Source organism: Cyprinus carpio, chromosome A7 (genome assembly GCF_018340385.1).
Source record: "Cyprinus carpio isolate SPL01 chromosome A7, ASM1834038v1, whole genome shotgun sequence".
In the NCBI taxonomy this organism is placed as follows: domain Eukaryota; kingdom Metazoa; phylum Chordata; class Actinopteri; order Cypriniformes; family Cyprinidae; genus Cyprinus; species Cyprinus carpio.
Window position 1 is genome coordinate 45531079 of NC_056578.1, and position 23227 is coordinate 45554305.

At 36.1% G+C, this 23227-nt stretch overlaps 1 protein-coding gene and 2 long non-coding RNA genes across 4 annotated transcripts in view; 1 reads left to right on the plus strand and 2 right to left on the minus strand.

The window, feature by feature from the left end:
* The window catches only part of LOC109078437 (leukocyte immunoglobulin-like receptor subfamily B member 3), a 351195-nt gene that overhangs the window by 73128 nt on the left and 254840 nt on the right, over positions 1-23227 (minus strand). The window lies entirely within an intron of this gene.
* Positions 6219-6897, plus strand: LOC122145727. The gene is made up of 2 exons (XR_006160536.1): positions 6219-6792; positions 6837-6897. It is a non-coding gene; the product is annotated as an uncharacterized LOC122145727 (long non-coding RNA).
* LOC122145730 lies at positions 21070-22103 on the minus strand. 2 transcript variants are annotated; one of them, XR_006160539.1, is made up of 6 exons: positions 22091-22103; positions 21867-21947; positions 21590-21640; positions 21433-21505; positions 21225-21299; positions 21070-21147 (listed from the first exon to the last, which is right to left on the minus strand). It is a non-coding gene; the product is annotated as an uncharacterized LOC122145730 (long non-coding RNA). The 2 variants fall into 2 exon arrangements; XR_006160540.1 differs by having other exon boundaries at positions 21590-21643.

Sequence of the window (23227 nt, forward strand, 5' to 3'; positions counted from 1 at the left end):
ATTTTAGTTTATTAAAAACATGATTTCTCTAACATAAGATAAAAATCTGCAAATTCTTTGTTGTCACGAAAGTATTGTTGTATAAATCACAATATTTCATGTAGCAACAATAACCCAGAATCAAAACCCTGCATGATTGTTGCTATAGAAATATATGAAGAAATTACACAAAGATATCAGGTTTAAAGTATTTAACTTTTCTCTTTTGGTGCATGTAAATGGTCAGAGACAAAATACAAACACACATCTATAAATGTGAAAAGTGAATTTTACCGTCAAACATAAGAGATGCATACAGTCTATAAAATCATGATTCAGATCGGATGGAGTGACGATTCACCACAACAATATTTAAAATGTTTATTTCTTCTCTAAAAGGAGTAATTACATGACAGCGTTTATTTTTAGAAGTGAGAAGTGAAGAGCAGGAGACTCGAGTGAATCTTCAGCAGGATTCTTTATTGCTTTTGATGCTCCAGTCATTCAGTCTAATAAACCAGTGAAACATGTTAGTTTATATAGACCCCTTAATCGCCTACGTCACTGTGATGTCACCGCTCTAGCTGGAGGCAAAAAACATAAGGAAGAACTCATAGCAGGCGCGCTAAAAGTTTGAGGTTTTGACTTTAAAATGTCGTCTTGTTGTGTTTTTGGCTGCCAGAAAGAATAGAAGGAACAGCACTTTTGGTTCAAAACTAAAGTTTCACCGGATCCCGGCCGACATTCATTCACAGAAATCAAGAAGACAATTGTGGTTGAATGCAATACGGCGTACAGACTAGACAGAGACGATCATAAATAATGCTCATGTTTGCAGTGAACACTTCATATTAGGTAAAATAATCTATGCATATGTACTGGTGTGTTGGTTTTATCTAGTACAAATCAGCAAGTTTATGTTTTATAGGTGAAAAGTCGCCAACCTTCAGCGCACTAGCTAGCTTAAATGTGTAAACAAACATACAGCGATAGATGTGTGTGCCATCCTTTGAATGGTCTCTTAAAATAATCCACATTACTAATCATAGTTAGCCCAGCGATAGGTTACATTAGACAATAAGCCTTGACAAAATTCCCCAAACCACCCGAAAGTAATTCATATGTTGTCTAGGAAATATCCAAAACCTGGTTAAAATGTTTCCAATGAGAAGAATATACAAGAACTACACCAGGCTTAGCTAAAAATAAATAAAGAAATAAATTAGGCTACTGTAATGTGTCCACTCGTCATTATATTTTGGTCAGATAACCAGTTTGGTCAGTGAACTGAGTGATCAACTGAATTAATTGATAAATGTATGCTAACTCCCACTTTTTTTTATTATTATTTTTTTTTGGGTCACGGTCCCCGAAGAGTCAGTGACTGTACATATTCGGACAGTTCCGAACCTTCTTCTGCTTCCATGTTTAATAAATCCCTCCTAAAACGTGCTAGTTTACGCTTGTCAACATTGCGTCCGTGCCTCTCTTTTTGCCTCCAGCTGAGCCCCGCCCACCCGGGAGACGTTGCAATGTTTACAAACTTTTAAGGGGTCTATACATTTTCGAGAGCAGTCCTTACACGTCAAAACAAAGCAACCTTAAACGAAGAATAAAAACAGTTATTAGGAGCCTGACCAGTTTTATGAGGCCCAATCCAAACAGTATAATTGTATCACGCAGATACCTCACAGAGATAAAAATACATCCTCAACATAAGTATTTCTGGTCATAAACACTTGCCACAACTTCAAAGACTGGAGCAGCGTCATCAAAATCCATCAAAACATGATCACCTCAGATACTGCGCTTGTTTAACTCTCAATATGGAGAACAAGAACTAGAAGAAGAATATATGTATATATTGTTTTGTTTGTTTTTATTCTGTTATGTACAGTGCTTTGGCAATATGTACCTAAGTATGTCATGCTAATAAAGCAATATGAATTGAACCCAATTCAAATGTAAGAAAACAGAGACTCTTTAATGTGACATTGAACAGGTTTTCTAAGAAGGGAAGTAAATGAAAATGACATGCGCATGCTGCTGTGAATCTTGTGCTCTTGTGGTAGTATTTTGAGGTTTATGAAACTACATATGCAGAATAAGAATAACTATCTTCCCCTCTCTGGTTAAAACTATAGAGCAGAAACAGAGCAGAAGTCAAACCACAACCATCAGCTCAACCTTTATTAGGCCTCTTTTAACACTTCTGTCATTTTCTCACTTCAAGCAGCTTCTAAAGTCAGCAACGCACCAATAACAATGTGTCTTCAGTGATGAGCTAAAGAAGCCAATGCAACACATGAAAATGTGAGGCGTATTGTAACTCATTTTTCAATTTAATTTTTTTACTACATATGGCTCATGAGAAAATGAGAACCACAATAGAAACAACCCACAGAATGCTGTGACTTCCACTACAAGGTATACCTCCTACCAAACCACAACACTGAGAGAAGCGTCTGCAGAACTCACTTTGAGTGCTACTGAACATTGATGATACGATTATATTAGAGATGTTACCATTTTTTTATGTTTATCAAGTCTCTGCAAACATAAACTAATTATAATAATTGAGACACATAATGATTGCATATTTATCTCACTTTGAGTGCTAAAACACTTGCTAGAAGATCAGACATGATTCTGCAGCCAGATGAGCCCAAAAGGGAATTTCCATGAAGGTCAACTGGATGTTGTTGGACCAGCCTTAATATGGGTGGGCCTTACCTCTGTTTACTGTAATATTACTCCAGCTAAGTGTCCATGTGAAACCATATGATTAAACCAAAACCATTATCAGAGAAAGTAATGTTGGTCATCTTTTATCTATAATAGTGTTTATGACCTCTGACTACAGATAATGTTGCTTTCTTCAAGTTTATACAGATCTATGGTAAATACAAATGAAATAAAATCATATTGCCTTATTTGTGTCAACACTGAAAAAGAGGTGTAATTTTATTTATTTTTATTTTTTTTGCCTGTGTAAACAAACAACAGAACTTCAGAATCATAATCTCTCAGTAAGGCTCGGCGAGCTCGTCGTCAAGGCTGTGTCCACATCTAAGGAGAGGAGCAGTGTGTCCCTCGCCGCTCTGAAGAAAGCGCTTGCTGCTGTTGGCTACGATGTGGAGAAGAACAACTCCCGCTTTAATATCGCCGTTAAGAGTCTGGGACAAAAAATTCTTAAGCAGAAATTGCAAAAACTGCCATTTTCTTCTTATTTTTTAACTTAAAAAAAGTTCCCAAAAATTATTCTTAAAAATGTATTTTTTTCTTAAAGGGATACTCCACCCCAAAATGAAAATTTTGTCATTAATCACTTACCCCAAGGTCAAGGTCCATAAAAGGTATGAAAGTCGTCATCAGAATACTCCATCTGCCATCAGACGTGCAATCTGGGTTATATTAAGTGACAGGAACACTTTTTGTATGCGAAGAAAACAAAAATAACTTTATTCAACAATTCCTTTGTCAACAGTCTCCTCTGTGTCTCTCCATATCACCGTATGCTCTTCTGTATCATCCGCACCACAAGGATGCGCTGTACAGTGATATGGAGTGACACAGAGGAGACCGTTGACAAAGGAATTATTGAATAAAGTCATTATTTTTGTTTGGATGAAGTATTCTGATGATGACTTTCATACTTTTTATGGACCTTGACACTGTTATTTATTTGGCAGTCTATGGGACAGTCACAGGCCTCCCGGTTTTCATCCAAAATATCGTAAATTGTGTTCTGAAGACGAACAAAGCTTTTACGGATTTGGAATGACATGGGGGTAAGTGATTTACGACAAAATTTTCATTTTGGGGTGGAGTATTCCTTTAAGATTGTCCTTCAGACAAAACTTAAGAAGAATTCAAATTCTTGAAAAGAATCTTCTTAAAAATCATTGTAAATAACTTCTTAAATTTAGGAAAGCCCCAGACTTCCAATAAGCCTATTTTCAGGCACTGTGTAATATCATTGCACTCCAGCTACCGGTGGTGTTAAGAAGCCTCATCGTTACAGACCCGGGACCGTAGCTTTGAGAGAGATTCACCTTTATCAGAAATCCACTGAACTGCTGATTCGCAAACTGCCCTTCCATCGTCTGGTGAGAGAAATCACTCCAGAGTTCAGCTGTCATGGAGCTGCAGGAGGCTAGCGAGGCTTGTTTGGTCGGTCTGTTTGAAGACACCAACTTGTGTGCCATCCACGCCAAGAGAGTCACCATCATGCCCAAAGACATTCAGCTGACGCGCAGCAGCCGCGGAGAGTACGCTTAAATCTACAGCTGTTTCAGCCGTACAAACCCCAAAGGCTCTTTCAAGTCACCTCAATGTGTCTATGAAAGATGATTTCCTTTAATCAAATTTTAATTTAGAAGTGTTGTTTATTACACTTTACATAGAGTTTTATCACAATTGTAGTTTGACAGAAGTTAAAGGGGTTCTATTATGCTTTTTCACTTTTTCAACTTTAGTTAGTCTGTAAAGGTGCTGTTTGAAAATAAAAAAGATTTGTAAAGTTACAAAGTTCAAAGTCCACTTAACAGAAATCACTTTTCAAAAACTACAATGGACGAACAAATGACTCATTTGGACTACAACGCATATTTTCCGGGATTTGTGATATCACTAATGTCAACAAATGGGACAAGACCTGGTTGAGCTGCACTAGAAAAGGCAAGAGTGTTATCACTATGTCATCCCCCCTTTCATTATTACCTCAGCCGTCCCTCATCAGTGCTGCGCTGGCTCTGACATGATTGGTGGACAATGTTATAAATCACTGACATTGATTCGAAAACATACAAGACATCAAGTGTATATAACTGGTGAAACAAATCATGGCTCAATGGTTGTTGACTGCTGTTAACTGAATAAATTAAATGGTGATTCTCAGACATACTTAAGTGTTATATTTTGTTTGTTTCTACAATCAGCTTTGGAAGACAGAACTGGACTCAGATTTCTTTTTTTATGTTTTATGACGGTTGGCAAACCAGGTTATGGTGCATATTCCGCCACCTACTGGGATGGAGTGTGAGGTGATTATATCAAGGGGAATTATAAAAAAAAAATTGTTTTTTTATGACATATGGCTGTTTTTTGTTATATAACTTTGTTGTTTTCAGGAAATTTATAAGAGCTTTGTAACCTTTATGAGAACTGTAATGTCACAGAATTAATGCAGACAGATTTTATTTCCTCTTTTAACTGGAGTCTTTCCCTTTCATACGCCCTACAGTGAATCAGCACATGCTCTACGGTTTCTGGAAGTCCACAATGATGACATTGACCGGATTCATGTTTTCCTGTCATCTGGAGTGATTTAAGAGAAGAGTGTCCAGTTCTCAATCGGGATATAACTGTATCATCCTTTCTATTACCATAAGCAGTTCTTACATGGCCAGCTTGTTTATATACAGTAGTCAACATTTGAAGTAGATCAAAAAAGTTCAAAGTTGTACTAAGACAAAAACACATTTTGCTTTTAGGTTTTAGGACAACTTTGATGAAAGGTTTTGATCCTCTTCAAATGTTGACTAGTGTATAATATACAAATGTTGTCCTTTGTTTTCTTTATCTCATCTCTCTTGCCACGTCTTTCTGAGAGCTACTTTAATTAAACCTTTAATTTCTGATTAACTCAAGTGTGTGTGTGTGTGTGTGTGTGTGTGTGTGTGTGTGTGTGTGTGTGTGTGTGTGTTTGTGTGTGTGTCGATATGTGTGTGGATTTCCTTCCAACACGAGCAGTCACCCATAAATATTCTGCTATAATTCTCAGTTGTCATATTCGGTGCAGACTTTGCAGTACTTCTATTAATATATCTTGTCTAGATTCTGATCTTCCACTCAGTATACTTGTAAATGCAGAATATGAATCTGAACAGATTATAACTGTTGTTGGTTGGATTTCTTCACTCACTGTAAAGCTTTCTGAAAAGAAAAGCTAAGCTGTCACAGGAGAGGATCTAAAAGATCAGAACATATTCAAGGGCTTGGTTCTGAATCTCCTCTATCTTAGTTAGTAATGAAGCTGATGCTGAGCCATATATTATTCTACAATAATCCACTGATGACCAATGCACAGTTTACTCTTTTAACAGAATGTCTTGTAGCTGGACTCGGATTTTATTTTACGATTGACGTTTAGTAGAACCGCCCATGATCGTGGTGTCACCTAGGTCCGTTAGCGAACTATAAACACCCGTTCTCCTCAATTTGTTTTATGTGTGTTTGTGAAATTAATCATAAGTATGTCAGGAAGAGGAAAGTGCGGTAAAGGACTCTGAAAAGGAGGCGCTGAGCGTCACCGGAAGGTTCCTGGTGATAATATCCGGGGAATCACTAAACCCGCTATTCGTCGTCTTGCTCGTCACGGCGCGTATTTCCGGGTTGATCTACGAGGAGACGCGCGGTGTGTTGAAGGTGTTTCTGGAGAACGTTATTCTCGATGCTGTGAGCTACACTGAACCCGCTAAAAGAAAGAGCGTCACCGCCATGATGTTGTTTATGCTCTGAAACGACAGGGACGCGCTCTGTACGGATTCGGAGGTTAAGACACTCCTGGAGAAAACAACCTCTTTTAAGAGACACCCACGAGTTCACACAAAGAACACGTTTCTGAATAATGTAGTTTAATATAGAATAGTTATTTTATTCGTAATATTTGAGTTTAATATGATTTTTAAATTGCTTATTTATATAAAGTTTCTAGTGTTGGTGGTCATATTGCTCAAACGTAATGAAATTATCCAACGTTTTGAGGAATAAGCGCTGCTCTTTAATTGAGAGAGAGATCGGTGGAACTAGGTATTTTTCTTATTCTCATTAAACGCTAAAATAAAATAGAATAGTTATTGTATCATATTTAGATAACCAAAACTTGTTCACAATATTTCACTCATTATCTCGTTACGAAAATAAATGCGGGAAATCAATCACAGGAACAGGATCTGATGATAGATGTAGAGCATGAGGTGATGGGCGGGATTAATATTTTAAAGCCTCTGATTGGCTCTAATGTGGCCAATGAAATCATTCTGTGGGTTGGTCAATGGAGACACGCAATCACAGACCTTCGTTTTCCCTTTTAAATTAGCATAGATCAGTGCTAAAAAACCCGTGTGTTCTAGTGACATTTATTCAATCTTTATTTATTGAAAATAATATAATGTCTGAAGCAGCGAAGTCTGCGCCCAAGAAGCCTATTCCACAGTCTATTTACTCCAGTCTTCATGTTCAGTTTATTCTGAATACTGTTTTCTTTCTGCACAATCCAGTTCTGTTTTATAGTAGAAGAAACTCTCGTGACTTTGAGACAGAAATAATAAAGATATTCATGTTATAGTTTAGGTTATAGGTTTCATAATGACATTACATTTCTATAACTGTTAATTCATAATGTGATGTTTTCTATATATTTTCTCCAGATCATGTACATTTGCGGTCATGATAGAACAAGTTAAATTATTATAAATTTTTTTTTGGTGAAGGGTAGCACATTTAACTGTTATGCCTAAAATTATGAGATTATACTTGGATAAATCACTTTTTTATATGATAGTTTATTGAACATTTTGACAAACAAACAAAGAAAGGTTTCATGTTTTCTTCATGTCCAGTCTCTGTAAGACTCACTCTCTCTCCAGTGAATACAGGACTGTCTGGAGTCACAGTCAGTGTAGTTCTGGGTAAAGCTGTGAACAGAAGAAAATAAACTCTAAATATATGACTTCATGTAGTTGATAGTGACACGATTGTGATTAAAATTTACTATGTTATGCTAAAAGTTGTAATAAAATATTATTAATTTGTTTTGTCAATTCAACTGGATTTTGAAATGAGAAAGTTATTAAAACATTATTGAACAGTTCTTGTTCTGGTCGGTAGGTGGAGCTGTTTTCAGTCAGAGGTTTCAATAAAGCATTTATTTTAGAGATCATTATGGTAATAATCTTCAGAGAAAATGGAAAACGTTCATCTATCTTCTAGGTTCTGTTGTCAGACTCCTTCAACTAACACCGTATTGAATTAACAACATTAATTAGTTGAGCACAAGATCTGAACCCTTATGCGCTGGTTGTTTAGGACAGCGGTTTTCAAACATTTTGGGGCCAGGGACCCCTAGCATGGGATTTTTTTTTTTTTTTTTTTCTCCCCAAAGGACCCCTTCATAATTTTAAGCATTAAAGCATATGCTTCGTATACTCTTAGATGCTGGAACTCCTGTTCATGTTTTTTTTTTTTTTTTGATAACTGTAGTACTCAAAAAGTATATTTAATTAGTGAAATCATAAAGCTTATATATTAACAGCAATTTATTACAAATATATAGTCATATTATTTATATATTTTTTTTCCCTCTGCAGTAATCAAAGCATGACGATGTGTCACAGTCCTCCAGTGCTGCACTTTGAGAACCCTTGCTTCAGGATGAACACTCAGGATCAGGGGCGTAGATTACTCGGGGGACGTGTCCCCCCACTTTTAACATCACACAAATTTGTCTTTTTGGGCAAGTGTGTTCGCATAGAGGTTTTCAAGAGCTGGTGTGAATAAATATAGATTTAAACTCAAAGATCAAAGAGACAGGATAGTCTGCACATGACCTGATATTGTATTCGGACCCAGAATAAGGCGAGATTAACATCACGGAGCACTTAACACTGCAGTGTGTGTTTCATTCACACTCGAAGCCGGAGCGTAGAAAGTCATACCAGGAAATGAACAAAAGCTCCAGCTATTGCTGTATGAAAACAGATGTTTTCACAGAAAAATAATGTTTAGAAGCAGGAAGAAATTAAAAAAATACGACTGCGACAATATATGGTTTATTTTTGTTTTGCAAGTCATCCCCAAGTAATAAATAAAGTATATGAACAATGCAGTGCTAATTTACATAGCATTAATTACAGTATAGAAACTATTCTGCCTTATTATGTGATTACAATTTCATTATTACTGATTATTGTCCAGCAGTTATAGATTTCTAAGCTAATTAAAAGCTAGAAATTAGAGAAAAAATAAAGTTGCCTATACACTAAAAGTTTTTGAATAGTAAAAGTGTTAATGTTTTTTAAAGAAGTTTCTTCTGTTCACCAAGCCTGCATTTATTTGATCCAAAGTACAGCACAACAGTAAACTTTTGAAATATTTTTAGTATTTAAAATAACTGTTTTCTATTTGAATTTATTTTAAAATATAAATTATTGTGATTTCAAAGCTACATTTTTAGCATCATTACTCCAGTCACAAGACACTGTGCACATGAAGAGCAAGAGATTAACACCTTTATTTCAACCCCCACAAGCTATACAGAACTACCCCCAACCCCCTCCAGCTGAACTGAATTCAGTCTGTTTTTTGGCTGCAAGGAATGGTGTGTTTTCATACTACTGGGATGAAATATGCTGCCTGCACTCACAGCAGCCGTACTCTTTTTATTCATTATTTTATCGCAGCACATATCATTATTTTCACCAGACCATAATAATAACAAATTGAGGAAGGCTTTAAGACCAAGCGGAATCCTCCGTCAACTGCAGGTTCACCGTCAGCGGTTTGATTTTACAAAATCAGTTTGAGGTGAATACAACTTATTGATCATGAGCCCAACATTTAGCAAGGCAGGAAAACATTCAGTCTACCTGAAGAAAGACGTATTTCATTTTAAGTTAATGCTGTTAAATAGAGAGTTAAAAAAATAAAAAATAAAAACCTACTGTAGGATATTCTTAAACTTGGAGCTCATTATATTGAAGTACAAATCCAAACACCAGAAGCAACCTACACTCTTTAAGTGTTCTTTCATTGAAAAGTATGCATTTTATTTATTCACAGGCTATATGGTTGAAATAATATTTTAGTTCAAAACTTTAAGTGCCATTGTTTAAAAAAATGATTTATTGACTGATGTTTCAAAGACCTTCAATTGTTCTGCTTTAAAATCCCATGCCATTTGTAATTTCACAGTATTTTCACCTCCTAAATTAATACCCTTGTAAAGACACAATTCTATAATGGTCAAATTTACTCTGGCCAATGGCATTTTTTGTATGACATTACTATTATTATTTTGATTAATTCTACATAAATGGGTGAAGCAAAACAAATATGATTATTTCTGATAACTTTTTAACTGCAGGCAGATATAGGCCTACATTTTTGGTACATTACAAGTATTTGGATCGTCCCTTATTCTGTCCCTTATTTTCTTAAAGAACACTTATTTTCGACAAGAATAAACACTATTTTCTTAAAGAATAAAATAGAAAGAATCACAATTAGCCCTTATTTTCCATTTCTAAAGTAAATTGGCAACCCTAATGATAATGTAATTATCTTTTGACCCCTGACAGTGGCACCTTCCTTAAAAAAAACAAAACAAAAACAAAAACCTCAGTATGCACCATGGGTCTGAGAGTAACGCAGTTTCAATTCTCTGTATGTATGTACTGGACATGTGGAAGAACTGACAATAAAGCAGACTTGTCTTGACTTGATTAAAGTCATGAGAGAGATATCAGGGCAAAATAAAGAGACTGAAAAGAAAAATGGAAGTGAAGGTGCAGTTCAGGAGAAAACTTTTTTTTTTAGTATGTCCCCAACCTAAGGATTTAAACAATTTTATTTATTTATTTATTTATTTATTTATTTTTATGTCAGGTCCATACAAAAAATAGGGTTGTCCATTTCAGAATTTGTTGTTGGTGTATGAGTGTGAGATTTCCCAGTCTGAATTTTTCCCTCGTGGAAATTAATGGCGCAGACATGCAGTTTCATAGGCCTACTGAAGCTAGCTGTGTTTTCAGCCTCAATATATGAGTATATTATTTTTTAATTAACATTTTTTTCCCCAAACCATTGTTAGATGCAGTGTTTCCTGTAGTTATGCAAAGACTTGGTTTTAAAAACAGTATGCAACAGTATGCAATTGAAATCAGTAAATAATTTCTCATGATTTTAAATCTGCACTGAACTTCAGATCAATCTCAAAGTAAAAGGCAGAACTAAAGTCTGATTTCGTGGTGGATGTGTTCAAATTTGATCATCTTAATTCAAGTGGTGAAGGATTTTGAAAGTCTGACAGGGTTGAGCACTACTATAAGGTTGTTTGATATATTGTTTAATGCAATGCAGTGATTTTGGGGCCAAAATGTGGACAATTCAGTTTCAATAAGAGGTGCAGAGAGAATGAAAAGTGATAGAGAAATGCATGTTCTGTCAGGGATGGGGTGAAATATGGAGTAAGGACACAATGGTGCAGGAGAATGGGCCTTATTAATAACAAAATAAAACAAACAACCCAATGGTGGAAGGACAGGACAGGACGAGGGTTGACACAAGAACATTCAATGATGAACTGGCACAGGACTGCAAACATAAAGAGAATAAATAGGGAGCAAATGGGAGGGTAACGAGGAAAACACTCGTGGGGCAAATCAACCAATAATCAGGTAACAACATGGGTGGGGTTAGACAATTAACATGAGAGCACATGGCACACAGGAAACAAAGACAAAAGCCATATGCTTGTGTTTTTGTTTTGTGTGAGCACATGGCTTTTGTCTTTGCTTCCTGTGTGCCATGTGCTTAAAGGGGTGGTTGATTGCGATTTAACTTTTTTAATGTTAGTTAGTGTGTAATGTTGCTGTTTGAGGATAAACAATATCTGCAAAGTTACGAAGCTGAAAGTTCAATGCAAACGGAGATATCGTATTTTAAAATTCTGGCAGTTTAATGCCTACAAAATGGCTGGTATTGGGACTAGAGGTCTTCACGGGTCCAAAAATTTGTGCCCGAAAGAGACCCGTAATGTACTACACCGAACCGACCCGGACCCGTCTACTATTTGAAAGCTGGACCCGAACCCACCGGGAAGACACAGACCCGACTGGACCCGATTGTCACATATTCCACCTTAAATTGCTGTTACAAGTCAATAAACCTGTTGCGAAAAATACAACTTTTTGTCTTACCTAATTTAAGGAGCCGTAGTCTCTCTTCCTTGTACCTGACTGCCTGTGATGCATTAAAATCCTCCGACAAGAAAGTTATCCATGTTATTCCTCTCGTTATTCCAAGTCCAAGCTTAATCCACTCGTTATTTCAGCTTCAAAAGTCCACTTGATGTCACGGTGACGGATGACAAATGCAACTGTGCACATGTGCATTCTGACTCGAGTTAACTCGCATAATAACTTCAACTGTTTGCCCTTTTGAACTATGATAACGATTGCTCGTTCAGTGCCATGGCCGCTGACGTTATTTATTTGCTATCATCTCTGTGCTCTGCGTCGAGTCTGAATCTGACCACTAAAACTTTAAGATTAAACGGTTCATTTATATTATTATAAAAATGGGATAAAATGTAAAGCGCGCTTTGGCGGTCGAAGTCGTTGTGTCCTTCACTGGTTGCCATAGAAAAATGACACGCGCTTGAGACTGCACATGTGTGCTAGCTAGATCAACCTAAAATATGCTTTTTAACACTATTTGAGCGTCATAGAAAACATTCATGTGACAGTTCACCTCAGATTTTGTTGCTGATTTGAAATATATTAAATATGAATGTTTCAAGTCTGCAAGCATTATTATTGTGCGTGCACTTGCATTAACTCTGAGTCGTGACGTAACAAACCCAGATAAACCCTGCACCCGGGAAAAGGCAGCAAAGGAGGCAAGCATGCTGCACTGCTTTAGAGAAGAGGAAGAGAAAACTAGAAGTGTGCATAAAAATCTATTCATATATGAATCATGATTCTGTCTTCTAACCATTCTAATGGATTCACAAGTTTCAAAATCAATTTTCAAAAGCAGCAGTTCTTAATACTGTTCCTCTGCACACGCTCTGCAGCTCTCTCTCTCTCTCTGATTTAGCTTAGCTCCAACAATGAACTGTTCCAATTATACATTTATTTTCACATAGCTAAGAGAAGCATTAAACATGGATGTACATGGATGCTGCACACTGGTGTTGGTTGAGGAGATTACCCGCTTCTATGTAAAGCGCTTTGAGTGCCCAGAAGAGCTCTGTATAAATGTAAAGAATTATTATTATTATTATTATTATTATTATTATTATTATTATTATTATTATTATTATTATTATTATTATCTAATGATTAAGTACCAGCATGAATAAATAAGTACTAGTAACTTTACAAAAGACACTAGTACCTAAAGAATAAGAAGTAGTAGTTAATGAATAAGTAGTAGTACTTAATGGAAAAGATACTAGTATCCAAAAATTAAGTACTAGTAATGTTAAATTATATACTAGTGTGGTTTATAGATTAAATGTTAAAATGGCTTGCCATAGACTGTGGATTTATAGACCCTCCTACACACAGCACAACCATTATTTTATCTTTAGCTGAACACTGTATTAAAAACTGAAAAATGTATTAAAAAGTTAGTGTAGAATATAAAAGATATTGTAGAATATTATGAGATGCTGTGAGATTGTGAGAGTAATTGCACTTTAAAAGATTGTTTTAAATTTGCTGTGTGTTTTGATTCAGACACTCCCTGTGTTTCACAATTCAAGAAGAGATGAGGGAGGAGACAAAACTCTACATAGAAATACATGTAGAAAAAACAAACAAACAAAAAACTGTTCCATTCTAAGATATTTAGTCTTTTAGTGCATGCAAGTTGTTAAAACTGTTTTTCTACTTAAAAGAATGTTTCACAAAGAATGTCTTTTTCTCACACTGCATTGTTTTGTTCGTTCACGCTGCCAGAGCCTTACACAAAACAGACAGATCAGTGAATACATGAGGTGACTCCTAATGTAGAGTGGAGAAGAAAAATGTGCAGATTGCATACATGTGTGACGAGAAAACACGGAGGAGATGGAAGGACTACAGTCTTCCCCGAAACTTTAACTCTCCCATAAAGTTGCTGAGAATTGGAGACGTTTTAAACAATAATTTATGTTGTATTTATCTGCAACTGATTGAAATCATTACTAAGTGAGAAAATGAAAGCATCGTTATTTCTTCATGTGGTTGGCGATGAAGCATTAGAAGAATAAGATGAAGAATAATAAGAAGGAGAGAGTCGCGCTTGCGAGACTTGCGAAGTTTGAAGGATGTTGGATATCGAAGATAAATATCCCACTGTAAAAACATTTTATTCACGTTGTGAAGAGGTTGTGATAATGTTTTTATCCGACATATTTAATACGAGATGTTGTTTTATTTATTCATGTTATATATACTTTTTTACACAAGGTTGCAGAACCGTAGACTATTTATAACGTTTCTATCACGTTTTATCACCATGCCTCCTTCAACGTTTTAGAAACGTAGCTACCATGTCCAAACCGACAGTTTACATGCTGTTTTCTTTACTGTGTTAACTTTGAAAGCAAAATCACCCTACTATAAAACAATATTATACCTGTATAAAATAAGAGATTGATTAAGTGGTGTCTTTTATTTTTTCTTTATACATCGTCATAGATTATTATGTTACCGGTTACAATATTTCTGTTCATCTGAATATGCTGACTTCTAGTTGTCCATTTTATAAGACTACATTAATATTTGTGGCCTAATAATTTATACTACACACAAATTTAATCAATGTGTTTATTCACAAAATATAAAAAGCAAACACATTTTTTTTTTTTTTTACAACTTTTCACAAGATTGTGGTTGCAGTTAGATAATTTTGTCGTAGGCAACGTTTTAAAAACTATATATATATATATATATATATATATATATATATATATATATATATATATATATATATATATATATATATATAAATTATGTAATCAAATTAAAACATTTTAGAAACGTTGTGAAAAAACCATCCTGGTATGTGTTTAATTGTTTTAAGTAGTCCATAAATAAATAAATAATAAACAATAACAATAATAATCATGTGCATGTCACGTTTGTCTAATGGGAAAACAAAAATAGACCAAACTGCAATTATTTATTTATTTATTGTATTTAATAATTTTTAAATGAATTTGAAAAACTGTGTAAGTGATTTTTCAGTGCTTTATTTGCAGGTTACATTGTTATGCCAGTAGCTGGCAGCAAGGGACTGTCTTAATGAGTAAGTTTGTAAACCATTCATTCATTGCTGATTCATTCTGTTGTAGTGCTGAGTTCTGTGACCCACCAAATTATATGATCCGAGGAATGGGGTTAGGGGTAGGATTAGATTAGGTTTGGGTTTAGTATTAAGTTGAATTAACTCGAAACAGCAGCTTTTCTTTTTTATTTAAATCTTTACAAGCAATCCAGCGGGTCTTAAAGAACTTTGTTTTTCTACCTCCACAAGTGCATTGACTATGTTGCCTTGTTGATCAAAAAGTGCACTTTTCCTTGTTTTAAACCTAGCCAAGAAGTTATATCAATTTATTGTGAAATTACTACATTTCCGTGTCAATCCATGTTCATTTTTTTCTCGCGAACAATGCGCTGTCACTTTGATTTAGCGCGTGCAGCACAGCAAAAATAGACTCAAGTGCGTCAACGCACCGCTCCTTTGTGAAATTACTGTGCCAGACAGCAACAGCTTGCAGTGTGACCTCTAACCACATTAACATGGGTGCATAAAAAAAATATGTTCACATGCACACTGCAGACAGAGTATGTTGAGAATTGCATATATTCATAGTATCTGCTATAATAGCCAATCCATCTAATTGTGAATAGAATGTCTGTCAGGCAAAAGGTCCAAGCAAGTATGTGGCTAAGTTTTTGCCATGGCCCTTCCGCATCACTGTGGGCGACACTGGTTCAGGGACATCAGCTATCAACCGTGGACATGTCCTCACAAATCTTTCTGTGGCCCTTTCCATTCTGGTTTCTCACCAAACTTTTTGTTCTCAGGTGTTGCTTTGTTCCTACTACACCAAGATGACCGTCAGCATGAACTAATTGTAATGCCGCTCTTCAAAGTGACTGTGGCAAAAACAATTATTGTTCCTCTGAGATTTTTTTAGCCAATGATGTATATAATAATAGCTCACCTGGGCCATCTTTGTATGCAGGGCAGTCATCTGAATGACCCCTTGTGAATGGCAGCGTCTTTCCCGCCCCTGTAATTCCACATCACTTGCAGATATCGCCTCAACTTCTTTGGGTGGTCAGGTAGCTGGGTTGTTCACATGCCCACACCAGTGCAAGCTTTTCACGCTCTGTTAGTGAGCCCGCCTCTGTTCTTCACACTCCCCCTAGCCCATTCCTGCTCACACAGCAGACAAGATCCATTCACTCCCTCTTGGTCCTGCACTAATACTGCTCCGATGCCCTTTGGTCCAGCATCTGTGATGACTTTGTTAATGCGCGTCCTTGTCAAATAAAATAGTGTTGTGGCTTCAGCCAACTTATCTTTGAGAATTTTGAAAGCTTTCTTTTGCTCAGTCCTGAAATTAATTTTTTTTTATTTCATTATTTTTTTTTTTTTTTTGTTTTTTTTTGTCTGAAAAAAAAAAAAAAAAAGCTTAGAGGTTCTTAGATACTCACAAGCTGAGGTATAAAATAGCTACTATAGCCAGCTAAAAGAGAAGTTCTCACCTCTGGAAGCATTTTTCAGGCTCTTTAAATTTGGCCAACTGCTCTCACCCTCTCTGCCGCTATAGGGCCTATGCCTTTCTCTGACAACAGCACGTCAGCAAACAGTAGTTTGTCTATGTGTTAAACTGCCACTTCTCTGCATTCAGAGTCGCTTCTATAAGTATCCAGTCTATTTAGTAATTGCATGCACACTTCTTTTGAGTCTGTTTGTCAGGGTATGGATGATGATGTCGGGCCCTGGTATGTTCTCACCTTCCCTCGGAAACCAGCCAGATCAGTGGCTTTCTTGGTTTCATGCTGGTACCGTCACGGCTGACAAACTCAAACACCAGCCTTTTATATGCCATTATAGACTGCAAAGGTTGTGATGTCTCTTGATTCTGGGGTCAATTCCAGCTGATGGTACCCCCATTGCAGGTCTAGTTAGCTGAACACGACTGACCCATTCAACAGTTCATCCATTGTGGGAATTGGAAACCTCCAAACACATCCTTATGGGGACGCAATGCGCCTAAGGGGCTGTGCAGCTGGCATCACCGTGCTGTCTATATGCAGGCTAATTTGTTTTGCGTTTAGTTTACCTACTCCACAAAACAATTTGGGGTATTGCTGTCTTATCATATACTTCATATCACTCACTGCTGCGACTTTAGCTCCAATCCTCAGAGCTCGTAATTTAACTGCTGTGTCTTTTCCGAGCAGTGACTCCTCTCCTCTGGCAGGGGTTCACTTGATGAGTGTACATACAGTTTTTTTTTTTTTTTTTTTGGTCTGATTTGGCATGATGAAATGATCTCCTTCCATGCACTTTCTGCATGATTTTCCATGTGCGGACATTTATAATCTTTGCCAGATGTCCTGTCTGTCCAAGATCTGTACAAGTTTTGTCTGAATCAGCTCTTCCTTTACTACACTGTATTTGTCTTTCCTAATCTCTCCTCTCTCTCCTTGAACACAAGACTCACAGTCTCTTTTCTACCTCAGTCTGTGGAGAGATGTGCACCGCCATCTGCAGTTCAACACTTACACTGCGCTTCATTCTGAAGTGTGTTTGAGCAACCTGTTCCGTTCCTTCCTCCAGCAATTTTCTGCGTACGTATTCAGTTCTGCATCGACTCAAAACAGCATTCCTTATTTGATTTTCTTTATCAGCTCAAAAATCACAGTCCTTTGCTGCTTGCCTTAAGCATGTGCCATTTTCTACTTTACCTGAGGCACATAGTCTGCGTTCAGTGCTGTTACTGTCTGCGTGTAGTCTGTTGGCCCTCCTGTGTCTGCGAGTGTGGAGAAAATATCCTCCACGTCTGTCCCAGCTTGATGTAAAAGCAAGGCTCTCCATCTTTGTTTTGTGGAGTCAGGTGCATCATCAGTCAGGATCTAGTCTCGTGTAGCCCGGCCCTATATAAATAAGTCGGGCCCCGTAGGGCTCGGGCTGAAATGCAGGGCTCTACCTGGAATGTTTTCCTCAGAAACCTTAGTTTCTTTGCGACTGAAGACATGAACATCATGAGTAAATGATCAGGATTTTTTTTTTATTCTGGAAGTGAACTAATCCTTTAACATCCACTGAATCTTATTGCAAAAAAAAAAAAAAAAAAAAAGGTTCTTTAGGCTATTAAAATGTTCTTCAGACTAAGAAAAAATATCTTTTTTTTTCTTCTGTCCTTTTAATCTCTCTCAGTATAAAGTTAGGCCTATAAACAACAAACTTAAAAACTACTTGTTTTTATTATATTTGTGTTTTGCTTTTAGTCCTTTGTTCAGGTTCCTGAACTTTATGTTTATATATTTTAATAATATAAATACTTTCAACAGAATTTCTATAGTTTTCCTAATTGGGTTTGCATCACAGCATGTGTAATTTGTCTTGAGCAATCTAATCCTAGATTATTTATGTTTTATGTCCCATTCTGCTCACTTTTCCCCCTGGAGTGAATCCGCAGGCAACATGGACTCGAGGGCACTCGTGAGGGTCAGGATCCACTAAAAGATCAGGACACTGATGACTCCTGCAACCACGATTATCTGATCGCACATTAAAATACTTAGGTTCATCAGTTGTAAAAACACAACCTAAGTAGAGAGGAGGCTACACCAATAAAGTAAATTTTCGCTTCCCTCCCTAAAATAGTTTTTGATTGAATACACACACAAAATAAAACAAACACAGAATGCAAAAATAAATGCCAATCCAAAGTGTATTATACAAGCAACACAAGAAAAAAGCAATGTATACAATATGTACAAAAAATGTATGAGTGTGTTTGTATTGTTCGATCCAGGAGTGAACATGCAGATTTTAAGAAATTATTTGCAAATAGTTAAATAATCAAGATAATTCTCAGCATTATAAATATTTCCAATTATGTGGCTGGACTACACAGTAACACCGCTGATGATGTTCTTAATCTTCTGGTTTAGTTGTTTTATCATGCATCTCATTTTAAGAATTTCAGTTTCAAAGATCTTCTTAGAAAGCGTCCCTCTCCTCACTTCTAACTTCTATTCCACTTTTTATAGTAACTAGATGACCGGCTTGATCATCCCTGCCCGTGAAACAATGTCATCAAGATACACCTCGTCAGTCACTGATCACACTTCAGGAATCCACTGCAACGATTCCCCCTCCAGAGGCTGCAAGTTGACTAAGACTGACAGCAGAAGTTAATCAATATCACACATGTGAACAGATTCCTTCATGACTGTCGGGTAAGAAAGGTCTTGATCCAACTTTTTCAGCATTCAACACAAAATGCTGAGATTTGTTTAGTGCTACTAACCCGGAATTACCTTTACCTGTGGTTAAATGATCATAACTGTGAGAAAAAAATCATGCAAAGGAAACATATTAAATGTCTGGCTCTTTGTGTTTATTTTAGCAAATATAGATCTATGACTTCATTAACTGTAGCCAAAAAAAAAAAAAAAAAAAAAAAACGCATATATGAAATGGAGAAAAAATATACTTATGTAAAAAGCAGTTTTATAGAATATACTGTATATGTAAGAACAATCATTTTAGCCTCACAGTCTTAGCAAAAAACACAGGCATTATTTAATAAGACAGAACATGTTATATTTAACTATCAGACAAAGTGCCCAATTACTGTTTAATTGCTGTACAGCTCCAGTCGAATCATGTAATAATGTAATAGCTTGAAGGGCAGTTTCACTTAAAAGCTGTTAAACAAAAAGTGCACCAAATGAAAAATTATTTAGCCATACATTATAGATACTGTATATCTGTTTGCCTACATAATGTGTACAGATCAATACAGTGCCTGCCTCTAAAGTATTTCAGTCAAGCATGTGCATAAGCAGTTCACTCAGATTCATTTCTTTAAGCAATGCAAGCGTTACTGTGTCTGCTGTGAAGACCTCTTTTTAGCCGTCTGGTGTCTTCTCTGCACTCAGGGACCTTTAAACAGATAAAAGATGATGCTTTATGCAGGTGATGTGAATGATGAGCTCATTCATTTGACATTTTATAGTCATCACAAATAACTGAACCAAATGACTTAAAGAAAGTTTAAAATGTATAAGAACCAATTCATGCCACAATCTGCAGGCACGTCAAGAATATTATGAGCTTGTTGTCAGTTATTGTAAAATCATTGTACAGCTAACATAATTCTTACATGTAACAATCTTCTTGTGACCCTTTTTCCAAAAAGCTAGAGGCATGAGGTGTGACTCACCAACTCCAGCAGCATCAGCATTCTGAAAAATTTACAAATGATCAATAATAATAAAATAATGATACAATATAAGATTTTTACATTTCTTCAACAAGTATAATATTGACTTTAGGAGTCATTCTGATCTGTAGCAGAACCAGTGCATGATGGCTATTTTGTAATGTTAGTGGTTTGGCTGTAATAGTGTTTCTCTCTCACCTCTATCACAATGATTCAGTTCAGAGTACAAAGTGTCACCAGACTCACTTGCTCTTCCTTCTGATAGAGAACAACAGAGAGGCAACAAAATGAACAGAATGCTATACATCTGCAACAGTAATAAATGATAATCCATGATCACATGAAGAAGTGGAAGCTCTCAAGCCACAAAGAAACAGAAGTGTATATTGATTAAAAATGTTAATATAATGTCCAGCCAAAAGAATTATGATTAAGAACCTTTTATTTATTTATTTTTTAACCAAGTTCTGTTAAAATGTTTAATATTACACACTTTTTTTTTTCACATGATCTGTAACCTGCTGTTGACATTTTAGAGGAACACTTTATTTACTTCTGTGTTTGTCCCTATTATTATTATTATTATATTATTTTTTTTTTTTATCAGAATATCAGAAAGTCCAGCACCTATCATGAAAAACAACATGATGTTATCTGACTCTCTACAACAACATACAGAACGTGACTGATGTACATTTTTATGAGAAAAGTTGCATGAATTGGTTTTTTATTAGTGCTGTTTATGGCTATAAAGGGTTTATTTTCCTGATATTATAAAATCAATATACCTTAGTGAAATGTGACGAATCATTCAGACAGTTGTGTTTAGATGCAGTTACCTTTGCCTTTGGTTTTCTTCTTGTCCTGTATATTGATCTTTCGCGTTAAGTCAAATGCGCTGGGTCCTGCAGGATTAATATCTACAAAAACAGAAGATCAATCAGATTATTCAGAACATTCTGGAAATATTGTACTTCAGGAAAAAAATGAATCTCACCTTTACTTTTGCATTTCTTTCCTCTTTTTCCGACTTCTGAGTATGTCACATTATTTGACTCTGCCTTAGTATTACCTGGAAAAATAATAATGATATTATTTTGAAATAAATATGCATTTTTTTTTAATTTGTTGAATTAGAAATAAAATAATGTGGTTAAAGACTGATTATATTGTACAGGTGAAGATAAGAGAGTTTTTTTTTTAACCTTTGTCCATCTTTTTCTTTTTCTGAACAGTGACTCTCAGAATATGTGACATCTGCCAAGGGCTCTGGATCATCTAAAACAATTCAAAGCCAACGTGATTGAACAATATTTGTTGATTTTGAATTTATACATGTATAAATAAGTTTAAAGACTCAACCTTTGTCTCTCTTATTGACTTCAGTCACGTCGTCATAAATGTGATCAGAATCTGCTGGACAGCAAACAGACATTTGAGAATAAAAGATAAAAAGAAAAGCAGTCTTGAAGAAAAAAAAAAGGATCATATGAAGCCTAAAGTGATAGTTCAAAATAATGAAAATATCTTTCTTTGTGTGTTTCACAGATGACAGAAAGTCATACAGATATGGAAAGACATTAATAATTATTTTTTGTTTGTGTCCCATCTCTTTAAATAAGTAGTTATTGGGGCTGACCAGATTGTAGAGGAGAGTTTTCCGGTTGAGATTGTGCAGATTGATTTGGGACTGATGTCTGGTTAATGTTACGCTGCTGATCTATAACAGAAACAAAGAGCATTATGATCACTCAAGAGTGTCTGCAGTGACTCTTTAGTCTGATATTCTTCTCGTGAGCCTTTACTCAGAAACTTTATTGTTGCTGTTCAGTTGTGTTAATCATGTTCTGAACTGCTCCACACCTTTGTTCTTCTTTGTATCTCCACATCAGCAGCAGTGGAGAGGAAGAACAACAGACAAACACTCAATCCCACAACCAATACCAGTGACCGGTAGAAGAGAAGATGAAGCTGCTGAGACCAGGAAAGCATGATAAGTTTCGTTCGTTAGTGACACACTGTATGATAATATTACAAGGTACATGGAAATCACTCGTTAAAACCCTCGTGTGACTTTGAGACAGTCGTGATGTTCATCTCTCCTGTCGTCTGATTCTGGACGAGTGATCCGTCTTTATAGAAATCAGCTCCGAGGATCGGGGAGTTTGTAGATCGATGTAAACAGTGTAGAGTCGGAGTATCTCCCTCAATCACAGGATCAACAGAACTCTCCAGAATCACATCACCATCTACACAACACAAGAAACATCTGCTGACTGCTGATGTATCAAAACAATTCAGGGACAAACATGTTGCTATCTTATGAACTCAATTGTATTTTAATTATGCTTTCTATGCGATTTTTGTACTAGTTTCATGCAGTCCAACCTGATCTCATATTAGGTGCCAAATTTGTATGATGTGAATGATCCATCACTAAACCTAACCATCAGTGGGGCGTAAGAAGATTGTACAAAACTGTACAAATTATCCATCTGTGACGAGTGGAGCAGGTGGAGCACATGATAATGAGAGACACTCGTCTCGAGTCCCACGGAGGAGCTCCGGAAGAATAAAAGGAGGAGTGACGACAGTGAAGGACGAGAGAGGACAGGCCTGGACTTTATGTTGATGTTTTATGTGGCAGTCGTCCGTGAGTGGCTGGCACTTTTACTTTTGTTTGTGTTTATTTATTTATTAAAGTTTTATGTTTAAATGTTTGCCGGTTCCTGCCTCCTTCTTCACGATCGATGAACTTTGTTACTCCATCATTTCACCAGATTGTAAAATAGTTACGAATTGCCATGGGAGTGTTTTGTGTAGTCAGACTTTTATCAGCTGGCATGAAACTGAGTCCAATTTGCTGCTTAATCTGACCAAAAACTGTCCATTTAAATGAGAAGAGACTGTCTGATGAATGTGGACAGGTTTAACTCCACTATAATAGAAATAACGTATTCAAATAATTGTACAGCAGTGTCAGTCTGTGATATAATCTGA